This window comes from Taudactylus pleione, unplaced genomic scaffold, assembly GCF_031769625.1.
Source record: "Taudactylus pleione unplaced genomic scaffold, aTauple2 ptg000093l, whole genome shotgun sequence".
In the NCBI taxonomy this organism is placed as follows: domain Eukaryota; kingdom Metazoa; phylum Chordata; class Amphibia; order Anura; family Myobatrachidae; genus Taudactylus; species Taudactylus pleione.
The window spans coordinates 27,680,402-27,701,777 of NW_028284495.1; positions in this window are offsets into that span (position 1 = coordinate 27,680,402).

Genomic DNA, 21,376 nt, shown 5'->3' on the forward strand with positions numbered 1-21,376 from the left:
TATATGTACAGTGCTTGCCCACATTGCAAATGATTTTTGCATTTTTGTGCTGTTGGCTACTGCAAAGTCTGGGCTGTAACTGAAGTAGGTTACAAATAGTATGAACTGCATAACATATATAGTAGTATAACAGTGATCACAAACTGAACAGATCACTCTGCAATGGAGGACAACACTGACTTTTATATATTGTATTTATATCCAAATGGATAGTATTAGTTTATTTAGATTAATATAGTCCATAAGTTTTACAGTAATATAATAGAGGTTGAAGGGACAGAGCACAGAAGTGCATTGCAAAATAATTGAATAAATATCCCATACTGTAGATTGAGAAAGTTCCATTCTGTTATGGTGGCGGCTATATAATATTTACATACATTTGGAGTCACTTCTGTATTTTGTATACTACAATAAGAACGTTGTGTCTGTTGGTTCCAAGTTGGCGTAAAAACCACTGAACCGATTTTCAGAAATACTGCATCATTTTGTAGTGGGAACTCCTAGAGATAACCTAAACTTTGTTTCATCTCGATCTGTCATGTTAAAGCTGAGATATAACAAAAACAACATTTATTGATATCATCAATGTAAGAAATAGGTGTAGTGAAATGTAGTTGGCATCGCGGCAGTCGGGATGCCAGCGGTCAGAGGGAGGGTTAGGATACTTACCTGCAGGCGTTGGGATTCTGACAGTTGTGAAGCCACTGTCGGTATTCTGACTGCCGGCATTGCAACTATGTAGGGTGATTCTCCAGAAAGTGAACATAAACTACAAAAAATTAAATTTCACTAACCAGCAATTTGTTTATATTTATTAAATGTACACATTCCAAAGTATAAAGAAACTACTTTGATTTGCCTCTAAGCTACACCAATGTAGAAGTTACAAATCATAAAAAACAATCGTCAATTATAACAAAGTTTTCATAGCAAACTGTTTAGTACTTAATCTTTGTTCACTCTACCCAATATGCGATATTTTGAAATTAAATAAGAAATCTGCCATATAGCTTAAATATGCACAGTAAGATTAACATTTCAATATGCTAAGCAGCTCCGTCCCATGTATCACTGTGAAAGGCAACATTTTCGTACTGTACTAATAATAATCATCCCAAAACAAAACCACCACAGCTCGTCTTTGTAGTCTGAATATGTAACTAAAATCCATGAACAAATTAAGATATTTGTTTATATTTGCTCTAAAATAGAGAAAAACAAGTGTCCCGTACACAAATCAAACTAAATCTGGGAAGTAGTAATACCCTCTTGCATTTGCAACATCTGGAGGCTGTATCTTTCTTATGCTGGGCATACACTCTACAATTATCTGTCAGATATCTGTCAAATCTGTCTGGTGGGAAGGAAAATCTGGTCCGTTTTCTAGTGTTTGGGAGCAAATTTCTATTGTCATTTTCTACCATACATTACCAGATTTTCATTCCAACCAGCCAGATTGGACAGATATTTGACAGATAATTGCATAGTGTATGCCCAGCATTACAATGTTGTCCTGGGTGTAAAACACCTTATCCTCCTGTGTTGGCCATTTCCACTGTTTAGTTCTACCGTGCTGAATCATTACTGAAACTTCAACTTCAGACCCAATAACCTGTGTCACCTCCCCAGGATACTGTTGTCCATTGTAAGTTACCAACAACCAGTTTCCTTATTCAATTTAATTTTCAGTGACTTGAAACTGAAATTCATTATTGTATGAAACTGTACTTCTTTACTTGGTATGCATTTAATGCCATGTAACTTGGATATTCCTGGAATACTTGTTGCATTATTCCAGATCTCATCATTACATGGAATGTCTTTTTCACCAATGTAGGACTCTTGTGGCTGGCATCAATGACTTCACAAGTTCTGCAAAATCGTCAGCAGATTGCACAATAGGGGCACAACAGACACTGCTGAGGAGTTCCTGCACTAATCAGGAATCTCCTCAGCATTACAGCAGGGCAACCCACTGGACGCAGGTTAGTAGCTGTCAGTGGGCGGAGTTACAGAGCAGAGTCCATCAGAAATTGACCCAACAGCTCAGTCGTCTGACTGAGGTGAGCAATAACTAGTCTGGACGGGCCAGGGGCGGAGCCGGCAGACAGAGTTTTATTTCATACAAAATGTAGGTTGGACGGAACTTCAGCCGGCCAGTTTGAGAACCTGTGGAGCTGTTTACAATGGAGGGCCTGGAGCTACAGCCCCATTGTTAATCCGCCCATTTAACTATTATGTGTTGAACTAAGCATAAAATTGCCCAAATCATTGTTCCAAAATGCTAAACACAGCATTCAAGGCTGGAAAACACGTAATAATTTACACAAGTCCCGTGCATCCCTTTCAATTGTCCGTGCATCACAAGGTTTAAAAAAATAAAAAAATCATTCATTATTTTATTTAATTTATACCAAAGAAATCTCTGAAGTATATTTAAAAAGAAAATGCATTTAACAAGCATGTACCCTTTCACACTTCACAGAAATATTCATTACATTCTGTTAAGGTAGAAAATATTATTTTCTATGAGTCCCGTGCATCACATGTTTTTAAATTTGTTTTCCTTTTAAACTGGTCTGTTATGAAACAGTTTTTATATGAAAACTTAATTGCTTAGTAGCAATGCCTTACCCTATAACTTAAGACCCACTAAAATCTTGGTATTTTGGCAAAGTTTTTCGTTTGAATCTGTGTAGCTGTCCCGTGCATCACCAGGGGAATCACCCTGTAGCACCATACACGTGGCTGGTAAGGGGTGGGGGGAGAGGTGCTTTGGGCCCGTTTTCACTGGAACAGGATAGCAGTCTGTGAACAGATCACACAGTGACATTGGCGTGAGTTGTGGGTGAAGGCTCTGCTACCACCAGTATGTATAGCCCTGCTGGTCACGTGGGGCACTCCTGCAACAGAGTCCCTATAAAAGTTGGAAGAAGCGATTTCATCATTAGCGAAGCCACAGGCAACAGCTATTTATAAAATGCATTTTGTGCTGAGACAAAAAAGGCTTAAGCTGAAGCCTTCTGGCTGATCCGCCATCCAATCTGACAATTGGTAAGTACATATACACTTCCCAATCGTTGGCCTGATATGTCGTGACTAACATCACAACTGAATATCTGGATTCTATTCAGCCACATTAATGTGGGTTGTCCCAGCTGCCAGGTCTCCGGCTAGTTGTTAGGTTTGGGAAATAGTTAAGAGAGTGTATATACTGAAGACTATTCTCAGTGTACCCAGTAACCAAGTCTGATCTGGAGGTTAGTTTGAATGGAAAGAACTAGATTCCTGAAACAGCTCTCGTGATGGATTAGAAATATTAAGGGCTACTGAATTAAAAATGGTATGAAACTATCGGCTGGCAACTATCCATGTTTTAATCCACCGATGGTCATCCCTGCTTTAATACTTGCTGGGCAATGGGATAATCAAGGAGTGGAGGCAGGGCTTTCCGGGTCGAACTGGGAAGCAGTGTTATGCTCCACGTCCCAGCACATGAGAAAAAAAAAACCAGTGCAGTCGATGGTGAAGAACCATTGGATATCCGCCATCAATGGCAAAACCATCAACCATTGGTGGCTAAACATCGGTGGCTGATGGCCAGCCCTAGGACTTATACATTAGGACAGTGATGGGCATCTGAAACTTTTGTTTTGTACGTCCCTTTTTCTTTGAAAAGGGCAGTACATTACCCGTAATTTCAGTAATAAAAGCCCCAAAAGGAGCATCATGCTTCCTTTTTGGTTGAGCCCCATGTGAGGCTAAATGGCCACTGATAATACACTTGTTTGCCTCTTAGCCTACCATGAAAGGCTATCCTTCATCCTTCAATTATACCAAATTTTCCTGCTTAAGTTTGGCCGTAGAATTGTGGTCGTAATACAACCATTGCACCACCCCTTGCAATGGCATGTAGCCATCGCAAGATAACTATCAATGGTTATTTTGTGCACATATGTAGATTATGGGAATTTAGCTGCACATGGGCCCCCTCCTCTTCGGCAGCTCAGTAGACTCTAGTTTTGCGTAAGAATCTACTGTGCATACACAGGTCTCGGAGAACAAGCCGACCACACAATGTTCCTGGAGACCTCTCTACTGTGCATGTAAGTATAATAATTATATGGGAGTGCGGTGTGTGCCCAGGGTTCTGTGTGTACTGCATAACCGGCGCTCATTATAGCTATGCCAATGCTTTCCACACGTCATAGGAGGCAAGGATGGTACACATGTAGCCCTGATATCAGGAAGAACTGAACCTAGTTTTCTAGAATAGAAAATATTTCTACTCAATCAATATGCAGCCTGCATGTTATGCATTCCTCCAGGGCCGTAGCTAGGGTAGTGCGGCCGGTGCCATCGCACAGGGCACCACAGGTCAGGGGGCGCTGTTTGGGCCTGTCAAATTTCTGTTTATTATCATTCTCACTTGTAGCTTCCTCTTATTTCATCCCCAGCATCTCCTGGCCTCCCTCTCTCTTCCCTGGCCCTTCCCCATGAAACCATGGACCTTTTTTGGGTGTATTATGTCCCTTTGAAAAATGAGGGGGGCGCCAATGCTCTTTCTGGCACAGGGCACCAAAAGTCTAGTTACGGCTCTGCATTCCTCCTATCCCAAAGTCTGGTTACTCAATATTCTGGAAGTAATCAACAATTTGTCATATGTCAAAGATTATCTTAGAGACAAGGCGGAGACACAAGGATAATAATGATGTTCTTCAGAAAATGTAGCAACATGACTTTGACCAAATCCCTTCTAAAACCCATACAGTACTACAGGCAACACAATGCTCCATGGCTATATACAATTAGACAAATCTGCAATGAAACTTTGGGGACTGTTGTAGTTACATTTTCCAAACAATTGAAAGGAATAGTTTCATTTCTAAGTAGTGTCACTGGCAATTGATTTTGTTGACTGTGGATCGTTAAAAAATCGTCTAGCAAGGTGCTTGTTTTGTTTACTTTTTAGGAGATAGCACATTACCTTTCCATTCATGGCAAGCCACACAAGGCCATGTATACTCATACAACGCAGCACATAGGCTTTGCATATCAGTTGTAAAGTACACTTTAAACCTTCAAAAATTCCGCTTTAGCTGCTGTAACCAGACCGGCCCTCGTGTTTGACTCCTATGTGGTATGTACTATTAATTTTCTGTGTGTGATCCTTCCTAACATCACCATGTTTACCGTTTTGGGCTCAAACATAACGTGTGACACTGGAGGACATCTTTTCTGTACGCATTGGAGGGGTTTGTTTAAAAAACATACATACATATGAGGAAGAGAGACTGCCTCTGTTTTTCTGTCCCATAAGTAGATGTGGCAACACTATGCTGGATATTGTGAAGCTCATATACTGATGTGTCTGAACCTGCAGTTGGACTGCCATAGTCTTCTTTGTTTGGTCACATCGAGTGGAAGATCTTCATAAGTTTCATCAAGACAGATTAGGAAGACGTGTCTTTGATTACGTCAGAGATGTGTGCTTGAATTTTGTGTTTAACTTGGAAAAAGTGGAAATTAAACTCAAGCATATGGTGGCTAAACAAGTAGCCGTGCTGCAGTATTTCGGTGGTGGAAGTACTTCAAAGAGGGTAATACATGAGTGACTGACGAAGCGCGTTCTGGAAGACCATCTACTGCGGTTACAGATGTCAACAGTGCCAAAGCTGCGGAGATGTTGCAAAATGACAGAAGATTAACTTTACGCGAACTTGACTTGGCATCGCCTTCAAACAGGTTCAGTATATTGTGGCAAAGGAACTGAAAATACATTGCGTGTGTGCCAGTTGAGTACCCAGAAATCTCATAGAAGAACAGATGCAATGACGAGTTGAATCATGCAAGAACACCGCTTGAATGTCAGAGAGGATACCCGATTTGCTGACATCGATTGTGACGTGTGACAAATTGTGGTCACACAATTCATCACACGTCATTATGTCATTCGTCATTATGATCCAGAATCCAAACAACAGTCCAGTGTATGGAAACATGCAAATTTGCCTCCGCCCCAATAATTCTGTGTGATTCCTTCGGCGTATAAAGTCATGCTTCTGCTGTTCTTTGATGCAGACTGTGTGATCCTACAGCACTGGGTTCCCCGTGGACAGACAATTAATGGTGACTACTAGGCAAATGTCCTGAAAACCCATTTGCGTGGAGCCATGAGGAAGAAAAGACCAGATTTGCTGAAGAAACAGTGGTTTTTGCTTCAAGACAATGCCCGACCACATGTTGCTGCTGTTGCATTGGCAGCACTGACTGACATTAATGTGAAAGCTGTGATTTCTGGGCATTCATCAACAGATGATGAAGTGAAAAATGCCACAGCTGCAACACTAAAAGTGATGTAAAAAAACAGTCTCCTGCACATCTTTGAATCGTTGTTGAAACGCTGCAAAAATGTAGTGAATGTGAAGGATACTACTGTACTTTGTAAAAGAAAAAATTTCAGATCCTGTGAAGTCCTCTGATTCTAAAAAACAAAATCAGTCTCATTACTTTTCATTCTGCCCTCATACATATTGTCAGTACCAGCAGTCTTAAATTGGCCATACACTAGCCCAACTTTAATCAAACCATCCAATTAGTTGGTTGGTTGTAATGTAAATCTGGTAATGTATGGGAGCAAATGACAATCAGCCATTTGCTCCCAAATCCTGGAAAATGAAAATGGTCTTTAAGACAAGTTGATTAAATTTATTTGAGTTAATAACTTGACAATTTTTTCCATTTTCTGGGGTTTGAAAGCAAATGGCTGATTGTCATTTGCTCCCATACATTACCAGATTTTCATTCCAACTAGTTGTATGGTTGGATGAAAGTTGGTCTAGTGTACGGCCAGCTATATAGAAATCAGTGACCTACCTCCAACATTCAGCAGGTTACTTATTGCTGGACGTCTCAACTATAATCCTAAATAGAACCCAGCTGGGTTCAGCCTCAGGCTACAGTTCAAATAACACCTCTGTCAGGTGTTATCAATAGCAAATGGCACTGATGACTCATGCAAGGAATTTCTCATCAGTCAGCCATTATATAAACCTCCTCAGTGCATTTCTACAGGGCATGAGTATTAGTTGTGTTTTCCTAGATGCTCCTGCTTCAGAACTACTTTCCAGTATAGTTTGCTTCCAGCGTTGTTTCAACTACTGGTGTTCGGTCTCCTCGACAGCAGCATAACCATACCTGCATTTCCTCATACCAGCTAAGTACTATGTTGCTTTTACAGTGGGACCCAGCTACACTGGGGACATGACCTATGACCTCACTGAGTAAAGTCCATATCTTGTGGGGATATACACTACCGTTCAAAAGTTTGGGGTCACTTAGAAATTTCCTTATTTTTGAAAGAAAAGCACTGTGTTTTTCAATGAAGATAACATTAAATTAATCAGAAATACACTCTATACATTGTTAATGTGGTAAATTACTATACTAGCTGCAAACGTCTGGTTTTTAAAGGATATATCTACATAGGTGTATAGAGGCCCATTTCCAGCAATCATTACTCCAGTGTTCTAATGGTACATTGTGTTTGCTAAGCGCGTTGGAAGACTAATGGATGATTTGCAAACCCTTGTGCAATTATGTTAGCACAGCTGAAAATGGGTTTGCTCATTAGAGAAGCTATAAAACTGGCCTTCCTTTGAGCTAATTGAGTATCTGGAGCATCACATTTGTGAGTTCGATTATACTCTCCAAATGGCCAGAAAAAGAGAACTTTCATGTGAAACTCGACAGTCTATTCTTATTCTTAGAAATTAAGGCTATTCCATGTGAGAAATTGCCAAAAAACTGAACATTTCCTACAACGGTTTGTACTCCCTTCAGAGAACAGCACAAACAGGCTCTAACCAGAGTAGAAAGAGAAGTGGGAGGCCCTGATGCACAACTGTGCAAGAAGACAAGTACATTAGAGTCTCTAGTTTGAAAAATAGACGCTTCACAAGTCCTCAACTGGCAGCATCATTAATGGTACCCGCAAAACGCCAGTGTCAACGTCTACAGTGAAGAGGCGACTGTGGGATGCTGGCCTTCTAGACAAAGTGGCCAAGAAAAAGCCATATCTGAGACTGGCCAATAAAAGGAAAAAATTAATATGGGCAAAAGAACACAGACATTGGACAGAGGAAGTTTGGAAAAAAGTGTTATGGACAGACGAATCGAAGTTTGAGGTGTTTGGATCACACAGAAGAACATTTGTGAGACGCAGAACAAGTGAAAAGATGTTGGAAGAGTGCCTGACGCCATCTGTCAAGCATGGTGGAGGTAATGTGATGGCCTGGGGCTGCTTTGGTGCTGGTAAAGTGGGAGATTTGTACAAGTAAAAGGGATTTTGAATAAAGAAGGCTATCACTCCATTTTGCAAAGCCATACCATGTCATACCCTGTGGACAGCGCTAGATTGGAGCCAATTTCCTCCTCCAACAAGACAATGACCCAAAGCACACCTCCAAATGATGCAATAACTATTTAGGGAAGAAGCAGGCAGCTGGTATTCTGTCTGTAATGGAGTAGCCAGCGTAGTCACCAGATCTCAACCTCATTGAGCTGTTGTGGGAGCAGCTTGACCGTATGGTACGCAAGAAGTGCCCATCAAACCAATCCAATTTGTGGGAGGTGCTTCAGGAAGCGTGAGATGAAATTTCTTCAGATTACCTCAATAAATTAACAGCTAGAATGCCAAAGGTCTGCAATGCTGTAATTGCTGCAAAAGGAGCATTCTTTGACGAAAGCAAAGTTTGAAGGACAAAATTATTATTTCAAATAAAAATCGTTATTTCTAACCTTGCCAATGTCTTGACTATATGTTCGATTCAGTTTGCAACTGATTTGGGAAATAAAAGTCAGTTTTCATGTAAAACACAAAATTGTCTGGGTGACCCCAAACTTTTGAACGATAGTGTATGGTTGTGCCAATTTCACCTTTGCATTCATGATCTATGTGTGTACTGATACACCTGCTTTTCTAGATTTTTTGCTCCAGGGTTATTACATCTGCTCTGTCTATCCTATTGCACGCTATGAGCTGTTTCCACAGTGCCAACACATCTGTGCCTCTCATTGCACGCTGTGTGTTGATCCCACAGTGCCAACGCATTTATGTATCTCAATGCATACTACGTGCTGGTCCCACAGTGCTAACACCTCCGTGCCTCCCATTGCACGCAACACGCTGACCAAATAGTGGCAATACCTTTTTGTATCTCATTGTACACAATGCACCGTTCTAACAGTGCCAATACATCCGTGCCTTTCATCAGACACTAAGCACTTTACAAACAGTGCCAACACATCTGTGCACCTAGTTGCACACTACCAAACTCCCGCACTTTGGGTACTCAGCTGCACCAACAACTTTTGTGCTTCCTGTGTTAATCACCTCAGGGTATCCCGTGGCTTCCACCTTGTGGAGTGATGCAGCTATACAGTCTTCAGTGAGTTTTCCCCGTTGAAACAACATTCCAAAGAGTCACATATATATGTTATATGTTTAGAGACAAATTTGTCACAGTTGTTTGTTGATTTATCTTAAACAGAAAACTATACCATTGGTGCAAATACTAATCACCCACTTGTCCATGCAAACACCTATATGAATGTTACAAAAACAAAACAAAAGAAAGTTAATGTGTGTTATGGTATAAAATAAAATAATATTGTGTATTACAAATTATTGTTTTGTATTTATATCATTAATAGTGTTTATTGAACATTTTCAAAAAAGGTAACGAAAAATTAGAAGAGGGGAAGGGAAGATATAGGGGATATAAACAACAAGTAACAAAATACACACAGAATGGCAAATAGTAAAAAAAAACAACTGCAAGGGATCAGACATGGATGGTTTATAGATAAATGTAGTTTCTTCATCCATCACTTATTCATGCTAAGCCATCCACTTCATAATGGGAGAGGTAGAATAAGGCATATTATCTGTCTCCATTAAGAAATGAAAATGGACCCTCCATTAAGAAATGAAAAGTATAGGTGGAGAATGCGGTTGTTTCCAGCATTGGGCCAAAGCAGCTTGCACTGCAATACAAATGTGTTCCAGCACATACTTCTTATGGGGTTGAATTGAAGCAGGATAAATGTGCAGCAAAGCTAGAGATGGAGAAGGAGACAAAGACACACCCAACACTTTATGAATTAAGGAGAATACTTCTAACCAATAAGTATGTAATATAGGACACGATCAAAAAATATGACCCACTTCACAGTTTCGCCAACAAAACGTAGATAACATACCTTTTGGCCCTCATGTTCTATCAGGGGTGCGGTATAATCTGTTTAATAGTTTGACTTGCATCTCCGTATGATTCAGGCATCATGACATGCGAAAGGACATAGAATAAACCATTTCCCATTGTGAGAAAGTGGGTGACCCATATCCAATTCCGAACTCAACTGAGAAGACGATCTGACAGAATGGCATAACCCCAAAAGAAATTTAAACCAAAAAGAAATACCGCCCCTAGTCCCACCCTTTGTTAGCTGTGAGAGAAGGTTATTGAGAGGAGTATGTATTGGACCACAGGAACGGGCCACACTCTTGAACCAATGGTGTATTTGTATATAAGGAAATACAGTATGTCAGTAGATGGTAGGGTATATCAGGATTGCAGATGAGAAAAAGAAAGACAGCACTTCCCTCCATCAGATCCCCTAAAGTATGTATAACGATACTATACCAAAGAGAAATATTAAGATTAGGAATTCATTTAGCCACTGCTCTAAGGGAACGGATAGGATCTGAGAGAGGAAATGCAGGGATACGGGAAACCAACCTATCCCAAACCTGTAGCGAGGCTTTCATAGAAGGAAGTAGCGACAAAGCGGAGGGAGCAAGTTGCGAGGAGTCCATAATAAATCTGCTAAGGGGAAACCAGAGCAGCAGGACTGTTCTAGGGGTACCCAGCAGTTAAAGGGTTGATGAAACGGGATGCAATCGGGAAGCCGACTACCTATATACCGGCAGCTGGCTTCCCGACTGTCTTATCCCGGCAAGGGTGAAATGCCGGGTGTCTAGATGTAGACGCCCGCATTTCCCCGACGCCAGGAGACCGGCACCCGGCATCACGATCGTAGTGATACCGGGCGCCGCGAGCAGTCAGCCGCGCGGGGGGGGTGAGGGTTAGGTTTAGGGCTCCCGGGGGGGACTTAGGGTTAGGCACCCCCCCGGGGGACTTAGGTTTAGGTAGCGGGGAAGGGGGTGGTTAGGGTTAGGCACTTAGAGGGGGGAAGTTAGGGTTAGTCACCCCTAAGGAGGGTTAGGGGGGTTAGGTTAGGTTAGTGGATACTTACCTATCCACGATCGGGATTTCCAGCGCTGTCGGGCTTCCGCTGCGTCGCACTCTGCTCCTGTCGGGCTGCCGCTGACGGGAATCGAACCCATACCCATACCCATTCCGATGAAACCAATCCTGAAGTTGAGCTATTAAACATGTCTCTTGATATTGAACCAAATCAGGTAAGGCTACACCCCCGCAAACCCTTTTGAAGAATCATATGAGACCTTGCAAGTTTCAAGGGATGATTCCTCCAAAGACCGCAATAAACTTGAACTGCATTTATCTAAGTACTTACTAGGGAATGAAAAAGATACATAAGTTTAGGGAGAAGAGTAATTTTAAATGCTGCAAGTTGTCCCAACCATGAGATCTCATAGTATAAACAAGAATTAGTAAAACTAGACAAGTACTCAATTAGTGGAGGAAAATTAACATAAAAAAACAGATGAAGAGGGGGAGGGGGATTTGTATACCTAAATATTGAATGGAAGAAGCTCGCCAATTATATGGAAAGTCAGAATGAAGAGAATAAATAATTACATTGTCAAGATTAATAGGAATGGCGTCAGTATTGGTCGTCTTTAACTTATAATAAGTGGCGGCACTATATGAATCTAACACCCTATGTAAGTGAGGTGACGAAGATTGAGGGTTCGTAACAAAAAGGAAAACGTCATCCGTGAAAAGACCAAGCTTATGAGTCGTGAACTCCTCCAAAACCCCAGTAAAATGATCATCTACCCGTATTTTGGCCACCAGAAGTTCAATAGCTAAAATGAATATTAAGGGAAGAGGGGGCATCTCGGACGTGTACCATTAGTGATGGGTAACGCGTCAGACAGGAAGCCATTCCTAGATACCTTCGCAGAAGGTGCACTATACAGCGCTAAAATTGTGGACATTGGGCCTGATTCAGCAAGGATCATAATTGCAAAGCTGCACGCAGGCTACAGATATGATTTATACACGCAGGCAGCTTTGCAATTGCGATCTTTGCAATAATGCAAATGCAGCAAGAGGTGTATGACACCCCCTGCTGCATTTGCGATCCCAGCACTGATGGAGGTCGCAGGCTGGGATCACCATCGCGACCATCGGTGATCAATGGTCGGGATGGTAGACGGCGCCGGGATGCCGGCCAGCTGAGTAAGCCTCTGCTTACAAGCCCAGCAGACTGCATACGTCTACGCATTCCCTGGGCTGGCCACTCCTGGAAATGGGATGGACACATCCCGTTTCCGGGAACGCCGTCCGCCCCCGCACTGCCCCTTAAATGCCTCTGCCTGTCAATCAGGCACAAGTATTCAAGGGCTTGCGTGCGCCTTGGCCGGACCCATTCTGCACACTCGCAGACTGGGTCCTGCGCACGCGCAGATTCCCGATCATCGGGAATCTGCATTCAGCAGTACACTGCTAAATCAGGCACATTATGCGGTTGCAAAAACCAAATCTGGAAAGAACCGTATGCATATATATTAGAGATGTGCGCCGACCCTCGTGGTATGGTTTTGGATCTGGATCTCCCCTGGTTTTGGATCTGAAACTTTTTTTGGATTTTTTTCCTTTAAACAGCTAAAATCACTTAAAATTGGCCTGTTTTTGTTCCTACAGTATAAGTAACCTCAATAACATTTATTTACAGTAATTTCCAATTCGGCAGTGCAGGGGTGTTCTCAATGCAGGGTGCCGGCGGTGTCCTCGCTGCAGGTTTGCTGACTGTCAGCAGTGCAGGGGTGCTGGTGGTGTCCTCAGTGTGGGAGTGTTGGCAGTGTGGGGGTCGCTGACGGTGTCCTCAGTAAGTTGGGCAGCAGTGCAGGAGTGTCGGCAGCGGTGGTGTCGGCAGCGGGGGATGCTGCCAGTGGGGATGCCGGCTGCGGGGGGTGCCAGCGGTGTCAGGTGGCATGGAGATGGTGAGCGCCATCTTCTTTTTATCCTTTCTGCTGTTTTCAGTGGGCTTAACACTGATTGGCTGAGACGGCTCCCTCAGCCAATCAGCGTTAAGCACGCTCAAAACAAAACCTCGCGTCTCGACAGAGGGGTCGCGAGGTTTTGCTACGGGTTAGGGATCCGGGGCAGGCAGGGAGATCCGAGCTGTGCTCGTGCTCGGATCTCCCCGGATCCCCGAAATCTCTGCGATCCAAACCCACTCATCTCTAATATATATACAATTCAGTCGGTCTAATGCTTTTTCAGCATCTAGAGAAAGCATAAGTAACCCAGCATTTGAAATATTAATAGAGTCAATAAGGTCTAACACTCTGCAAGTATTATCAGATGCCTGTCTGCCAGACATGAACCCCACCTGATCAGGATGAACTAAAGAAGGAAGTAAAGGGGAGAGAGACGGGTAGCAATAAATTTAGGATATAATTAAACTTCCCCATTCAGGAGTGCAATTTTTACGGTCATACAATCTTTCCCCAGCTTTGGAAGGGTTATAACTTGAGTATCTAGCATTTCTGCAGGGAAAGTACCCGATTCTGATACCTTAATAAACACAGAACTCAGTGTAGGGACCCGGTGTTTTTGAAAATTGAGAAAAAATCATTAATAAAACCATCAGGACCAGGAACCTTATAGCAGTCTCTACTTCTAACGGGGTCCATGGAGCATTCAGATGCACCAGTTAATCTGCAGTCAGAGAAGGAAAACCAATACCGGACAGAAAAGATTCAATAGAAGTAATAGAAGGATGAGGAATAGAAGAATCTGAAGATAAATCGTAAAGCTGAGAGTAATAATTGGCGAACTGGTTTGCAATGTCAGAGGGGTTAGCAATTTTAACACATGATGGGGAGAAGATATGTTTAATTTTATTCTTGGCCTGTTGTGCCTGAAGTTTATAGGCCAAAAGTCTCCCAGCCTGATTACCTGCTAAATAGAACTCCTGGTGCAGCCTATTCAAAGCAGCTTGGGTACCGACCATGAGAAGCTTCTGAAGTTGACTTCTGACAGCAGACAGTTCTTTACAGAGGTCCCTAGAGCAGTGGTGTCACTCACCTTTGTTACACCTGGTGCGGAGCTCATATAACAGGGATAATAGTGCATGGGGCTATGCCGCACCCCTGCAGAAAGGGCATTGCAATGCGACTTGAACCCCCTAGCAAGTGGCCACTCGTTGCAGATGATGTTCGCTAATGTGCGTATGCGTGTAGTTCGCAGTGTGCGTGCACTAGTAGTACGAGCGATCGGATTTGCTCGCTCGCCCTGCAAAGACAGCCCAGTGGAATGAGTGAAAGGAGAGGCCATATGTGAGTGGTAACAGGGGCAGGCCAGTAGTAACAGGGGAGTATAGTTGCGGACGCAGGCGTGTCAGAGTGTTTCCAAATCGTTTCTAGGGCGTGCATAATTAACAGGCAGCATCATAGTACACGTCACCTGGTTGAATAATACACTGAAGTGCTCGCAGTGCTTGCGGTAGGGTATAGTCAACCGCAAGCGCTGCGGTCAGATCCGATGGAACCCGATGTACCAATGGCTGTATATACTTCCTGGAGATGATGTACGCTAGTGGGCGGCTAAAGACAGGCTGGTGGGCGACTATAAACACAAAGTTATCACTCGACAAGACCTAGTGAGTGTGCTTATGCCTTGCCGAGCAAGTGGCTGTCTTGATATCACTTTGCAAAATTTAAATATGCTGGGAGCGAGTGGCCGCATCTAGGGAGCAGGTATGAATCAGGTCCTTAATTTATTCAGATCCTTCAATTCTTAAAGCTTAGCTCTAACTCTCTCTGCATCTGAAGAGTCTGCCGTTTAAGTCTGGCCCCTGATTGAATAGCCCAACCCTTAACAACCACCATAAGAGCACACCAAAAGGTTGAACCAGAGGTGTCAGTTGGGTTATTAGTATCCAAGTATAACTTTATCCTATCCACTATAGATTGCTTTGCAATGGGGTCTGACAAAAGATGAAAAGACAATCTCCAAGTATGAGGGGGCATACACTATTGAGACACGTTCCAAGACCACAGTAAAGGGGCATGATCTGACCAAGTGATGGGTAGAATGTCTAAAGACCTAGGGGTAAATTTATAAAGTGAGAGTTTTTAGAAGTGAGTTTAAAAAGTGATGTTGCCCATAGCAACCAACCAGATTCTACTTAACATCTAACTAGCACCTTCTAGAAGATAATAGCTACAATCTGATTGGTTGCTATGGGCAACATCACTTTTAAAACTCACTTCAGTATATTGGGTCAACATAGTTACTGCAAGGGTAAAAAAGGTGCAGTAACAACAAAGTGGGGGAGGTGGCAGTGGCACCACCACTCATGTTCTAGTGAACTAAAACACCCCAAACAGTACTAGTCATTGTAGTATAGCTATCTAGTACAAAAAATATATATATACAGTATATATATATATATATATATATATATATATATATACAGTCAGGTCCATAAATATTGGGACATTGACAGAATTTTCATATTTTGGCCTCTATTCACCACCACAATGGCTTTGAAATGAAACAAACAAGATGTGCTTTAACTGCAGACTTTCAGATTTAATTTGAGGGTAATTACATCCAAATCAGGTGAACGGTGTAGGAATTACAATGGTTTCTATATGTGCCTCCCACTTTTTAAGGGGCCAAAAGTAATTTGACAAACTACACAATCCTAAATCTACCTTTCACTTTTTAATAGGGATGTGCAGGCTCGGTTTTACTCGGATCTCAAAACGGCATTTTATTGGCTATCGCCTATCGTGTTTTGGATAGCCAATATAATAAATCCGAATTTGCGGTAAAGTGGCGATAAGAACCGAGTAAATCCGAGTAAAACCGAACCTGCACATCCCTACTTTTTAATACTTTGTTGCAAATCCTTTGCAGGCAATTACAGCCTGAAGTCTGGAACGCACAGACATCACCAGACGCTGGGTTTCATCCCTGGTGATGCTCTGCCAGGCCTCTACTGCAAATGTCTTCAGTTCCTGCTTGTTCTTGGGGCATTTTCCCTTCAGTTTTGTCTTCATCAAGTGAAATGCATGCTCAATCGGATTCACGTCAGGGGATTGACTTGGCCATTGCATAACATTCCACTTTTTAGCCTTAAAAAACTCTTTGGTTGCTTTTGCAGTATGCTTCGGGCCATTGTCTATCTGCACTGTGAAGCGCAATGAGTTCTGAAGCATTTGACTGAATATGAGCATATAATATTGCCCGAAACACTTCAGAATTCATTCTGCTGCTTTTGTCAGCAGTCACATCATCAATAAATACAAGGGAACCAGTTCCATTGGCAGCCATATATGCCCACGCCATGACACTACCACCACCATGCTTCACTGATGAGGTGGTATGTTTTGGATCATGAGCAGTTCCTTTCCTTCTCCATACTCTTCTCTTCCCATCACTCTGGTACAAGTTGATCTTTGTCTCATCTGTCCATAGGATGTTGTTCCAGAACTGTAATGGCTTTTTTAGATGTTGTTTGGCAAACTCTAATCTGGTCTTCCTGTTTTTGTGGCTCACCAATGGTTTACATATTGTGGTGAACCCTCTATATTCTTGTGAAATCTTCTCTTGATTGTTGACTTTGACACATATACACCTACCTCCTGGAGAGTGTTCTTGATTTGGCCAACTGTTGTGAAGGGTTTTTTCTTCACCAGGGAAATAATTCTTCTGTCATCCACCACAGTTGTTTTCCATGGTCTTCCGGGTCTTTTGGTGCTGCTGAGCTCTCCGGTGCGTTCTTTCTTTTTAAGAATGTTCTAAACAGTTGATTTGGTCACACCTAATGTTTTTGCTATCTCTCTGATGGGTTTGTTTTGATTTCTCGGCCTAATGATGGCTTGCTTCACTGATAGTGACAGCTCTTTGGATCTCATATTGAGAGTCGACAGCAACTGATTCCAAATGCAAATGTCACACCTAGAATCAACTCCAGACCTTTTACCCGCTTAATTGATAATGAAATAATGAGGGAATAGCCCACACCTGTCCATGAAATAGCTTTTGAGTTGATAGTCCCATTACTTTTGGCCCCTTAAAAAGTGGGAGGCACATATAGAAACCGTTGTAATTCCTACACCGTTCACCTGATTTGGATGTAATTACCCTCAAATTAAATATGAAAGTCTGCAGTTAAAGCACATCTTGTTGTTTCATTTCAAAGCCATTGTGGTGGTGAATAGAGGCCAAAATATGAAAATTCTGTCAATGTCCCAATATTTATGCACCTGACTGTATATAAGGACCCGGCCCAGAAAGAGCGTGATGTCCAACATAATCTATAAGGACATTATGAAAAAAAAGAGAAAAACAAACCCAGACATAATATCAGTCGTAGAAATAATGAAGTTGAGGGCCATTCAGGTCTAGACTAGGGTTGCTTTTGAGCTGCACTTGGTAGCTTAACAGGGATGTCCCACACTGAGAGAAGTTTGGCCCTGGCTTCCAGATTGGAGACTACATAAAATGATCCGTCATACGAGATTATCAGTTTCACCAGGAGTCCCCAACAATATTGAATCTCTTGAGAACGGAGAACTGATGGGAGCCAAAAGCCTGCATTTAGAAATAGTCAGAGTCACTTGCTGACCTAGCAGCCTGGAGGATACATTCTTCAGTTGGAAAGAAATGAACACATAGAAGAGTGTCTCTGCACAGGGATCCGAAACCGAACGAGGTCTATGGAGATGGTGAATTCAGTCCATTAAGAGGTCTTTGTCATCCATTTTAGGAAGAAGTTTGCGAAAGAGTGTCATAGCATAGTCTTCCAATTCAGAATTAGAGACAGAGGGCCTGATTCAGCAAGGAACGCAGTTGCAAAGACGCACGCAATCGGTCGATTGTTGCTTTTTGCGCATGCGTATGCATTGTAGTGCACGAACTAGTAATTGCAAACAGAATTGCGATTGCAGAGGCTACTTAGACCCAGAGCAGAGTAATTGACAGGAAATGCTGTTTGTGGGTGCTGACGGGGGGTGTGGTCGAGCGAATGCAGGCGTGCCAGTGCGTTTCAATGCCGTTGCAGGGGCGTGCATAAATTAGCCACTGCGTGGCCATAAGCAAACAAAGCACTGATAGCGTGCGTGGATATTAGGAATTTCTGAGTAAGGACGGGGCTTGTGCATGTGTGCCTTTTGGTGCGATGTTACCGATGGTTTCACTAAGTTGCCCTAGTATACAGATGTGAGTGAGGGGAAGTGGGCGTCCTTATGTGTGGCTCAGTTCGCAATGTGAATGCACACATTTAAATAGCACCACTGATCATAGCAACTGTGGTGTGTGCGTATAAGCAGAATTGAGTTCCATAGTGAATCAGGCCCAGAGTCCGGTATACCCCGGATTTTAATACTATTCTTTTCTGGAGCGGTCCTCCATATCTACCATTTTAACTTTGAAAGTCTCCAATTCAGACTGTTGATGGTCATTCGCACAGATATGATCGTTGTGCAAAACTACCAGTTCTTCCAGTTTGCATTCCAAATGGTCAATGTGAACTCCAGTGGTCGAAATTTACCTCACGGATAGCTGCTGTGAGCTTCTGAGTGAGATCAGTTTTAAAGGCCACCAGAACTTGACACATACAGGGGTATTCAATATGAAACGTTAACTTCACTGTCGAAGTTAATGTTTCATATCTGAGTTTTTACCTGCGTTAAAGTATCGGGCGCGCTCCCGCTTATACCCGTATTCAATATAAAATTAACGAAAACAGGAAACTCCGAAGTTAAGAATTTTTCCTTCAAAAAATTGTAAGACCCCCCTAAAGTAGTAAAAACATGGGGGATCACTATGGGTACCCCCGTTTTAGCCTTTAATTGAAAGTCGGGGATTTAAATAGCCGCAGCAGGTGTTTTTTTTCCGACATTGAAGAAGTGATGCAGAAGAGCACTTAGGTTATTTTTTTCGTTTTTTTAAGTGGTCCCATCAAATTTGGGGTACATGAAAATGGGTACTAGCATATTTTTATGTCCCTAAAGTAAGTTTTTAAAAATTCTGCATTTGTGCACCTGCTGCTATAATTCTATTCTAGAAAACACCTGCCGCATACTTGCAGAATAACCCTGAACCTTTTTGCCTATTGTTAAACAATTTTTTCCCATTTTTTTTTTTCACCCCAATTTTTTAATTCATTTTTTGGGGTGTCCCTATTTTTTTTTAAAACTTTTTTTGACACAGTTCTTTTTTAAATGTCAGTCCCAGGGGTGCAGGCTATTTTTTTAAACCTGCACCCCTAAACCCCAATTCTGCACTTTTTTTCGACACCTATTCAATGGTGAAAACTTATCCCCGTTTTTTATCAAAGACTTTTCAAAACTGCGATAAGTCTTTGAAATTGAATACGTTGTAAAAGTCAAACTTGCGATAATGACGTCATACCTCCGATATTAACGCAAAAACTATGTTATCGCACCCATATTGAATACCCCTGATAGTCTTGACAGTCAACGGGGGGGAGTCCGGATCCACTCCTGATTCTGACAGTGGACTGGAAGTTTCTCCAGAACCCAAGCTGACAGCTGATGATGTAAATGAGGTGCCTGTTGGTGAATTGGAAGATCAGCCACCTTTTGGCTAGAGAAGGCCACTGGAGAGGTGAGGGTAACCGTGGCTCTTTTCGGAGGCATAATAAGATGAGCACAGGAAACACTCCAATAGAACCACAAAATCTATCGCACACCATCCCATACTTTCAGCAAGGGGAATAAGCTGTGTGGGCAGCGACCTGGATTGTTACAGTTCTACTTCTGTGGTGCCGCCAGCACCCCCAGCATGCAGGGAGAATCAGCTGCCTGCCTCCCAGCCATCCAGTCAGAGTTTACAGTGCACACACTTAACACTGCCTCCACGCACCACCACATGACTAGTGCCGGCTGGGGGCAGCCAGTAAAGCAAGCATTGAAGCATGTCTCCGCCGGTCTCTGGGAAATATTTCAGTGTTGGCTCCGACTCCGAGTCCCAGGTCTCATTCCTGACCTGCCAGGACTCAGGAGAAGCGGCTGCAAGGGGAGGTGGTGGCCTCAGGGCCGCCATCAAGGGGGTACAGCTGGTACTAGAGTACCGGGCTCAGAGGGGGCCGCAGAGTGTCAGTGATCCCACCTATGAACTGCTTGTGCTTCAAGAGGTTGCACCTCGCTTCTGCTTCACAGGCAGATAAGCAGGTTGGTGACAGGCTCATCAGCGCTGCGACCCCTCCACTGTCTGACTCTCTGACTCGGATCTGCGTTAGCTTGCACTGCAGTAACATACCCTGGCCATAGTAAGCAGGGCAGCTTCAGTCAGGGCTACTACGAGTGAGACCATCTCAGCTGTCAGCTCCTCCTATTCTCCGCCCCCAAATCTGCTCCTCCTTGATTCTCTTCACTCCTGCTTAGTGCTACGTGTTCTGCCATACTGCTGCCAGAGTAATGGCAACTGCTGACTCTCATGGCACCTGCGGGAGACGTTTGGTCAAGGAGTCCCCCAGGCTCCTGGAAGAGTACGCAGACCTCTCGCATCATGCTCACTTGAAGTAGGCAGGTTGGGGAGGATAATACCTGAAATAGGAGTCTATGGGGGAGTGGTGACCAAAATTATACAGTTTTATTATATGGGGCCTAATTACACAATTAGTCTGGCTCTGCCCCCACAGCTGCCACCTCCATCTCCTCTAAAGCAGGGTACACACTACATAATGTGTACCCAGCACAACATCAACGGCGACAGGATGCTACATGCGGCTAGTGTATACACACTTACCGATGCTAGGTCAAACTGTGGGGAGCTATGTGTCATGCTGCATTATGCAGCATGGCATCGTTCGCGTCATACCCTGTTGATCCTGCAGCAGGCGTGACAGGCGATGACGCTAGCAACCCACTGGAGCGTGCATATCATAGGTACACTACACACTAGACGATGTACCCGATATATTGCTCCGATCCACGGGATCAGGTGACATATCGTCTAGTGTGTACCCAGTTTAAGGGCTTGTCCCAGAGAGAAGTTTATTAAAGTAGGCAAGTATGGAGTAAAGAAAATAAAAGCAAGTAACTGGGCACTTTGGTAAAACCGTGCTGCATTGCAGGTGGGGCAGATGTAACATATGCAGAGAGATTTCCATTTGG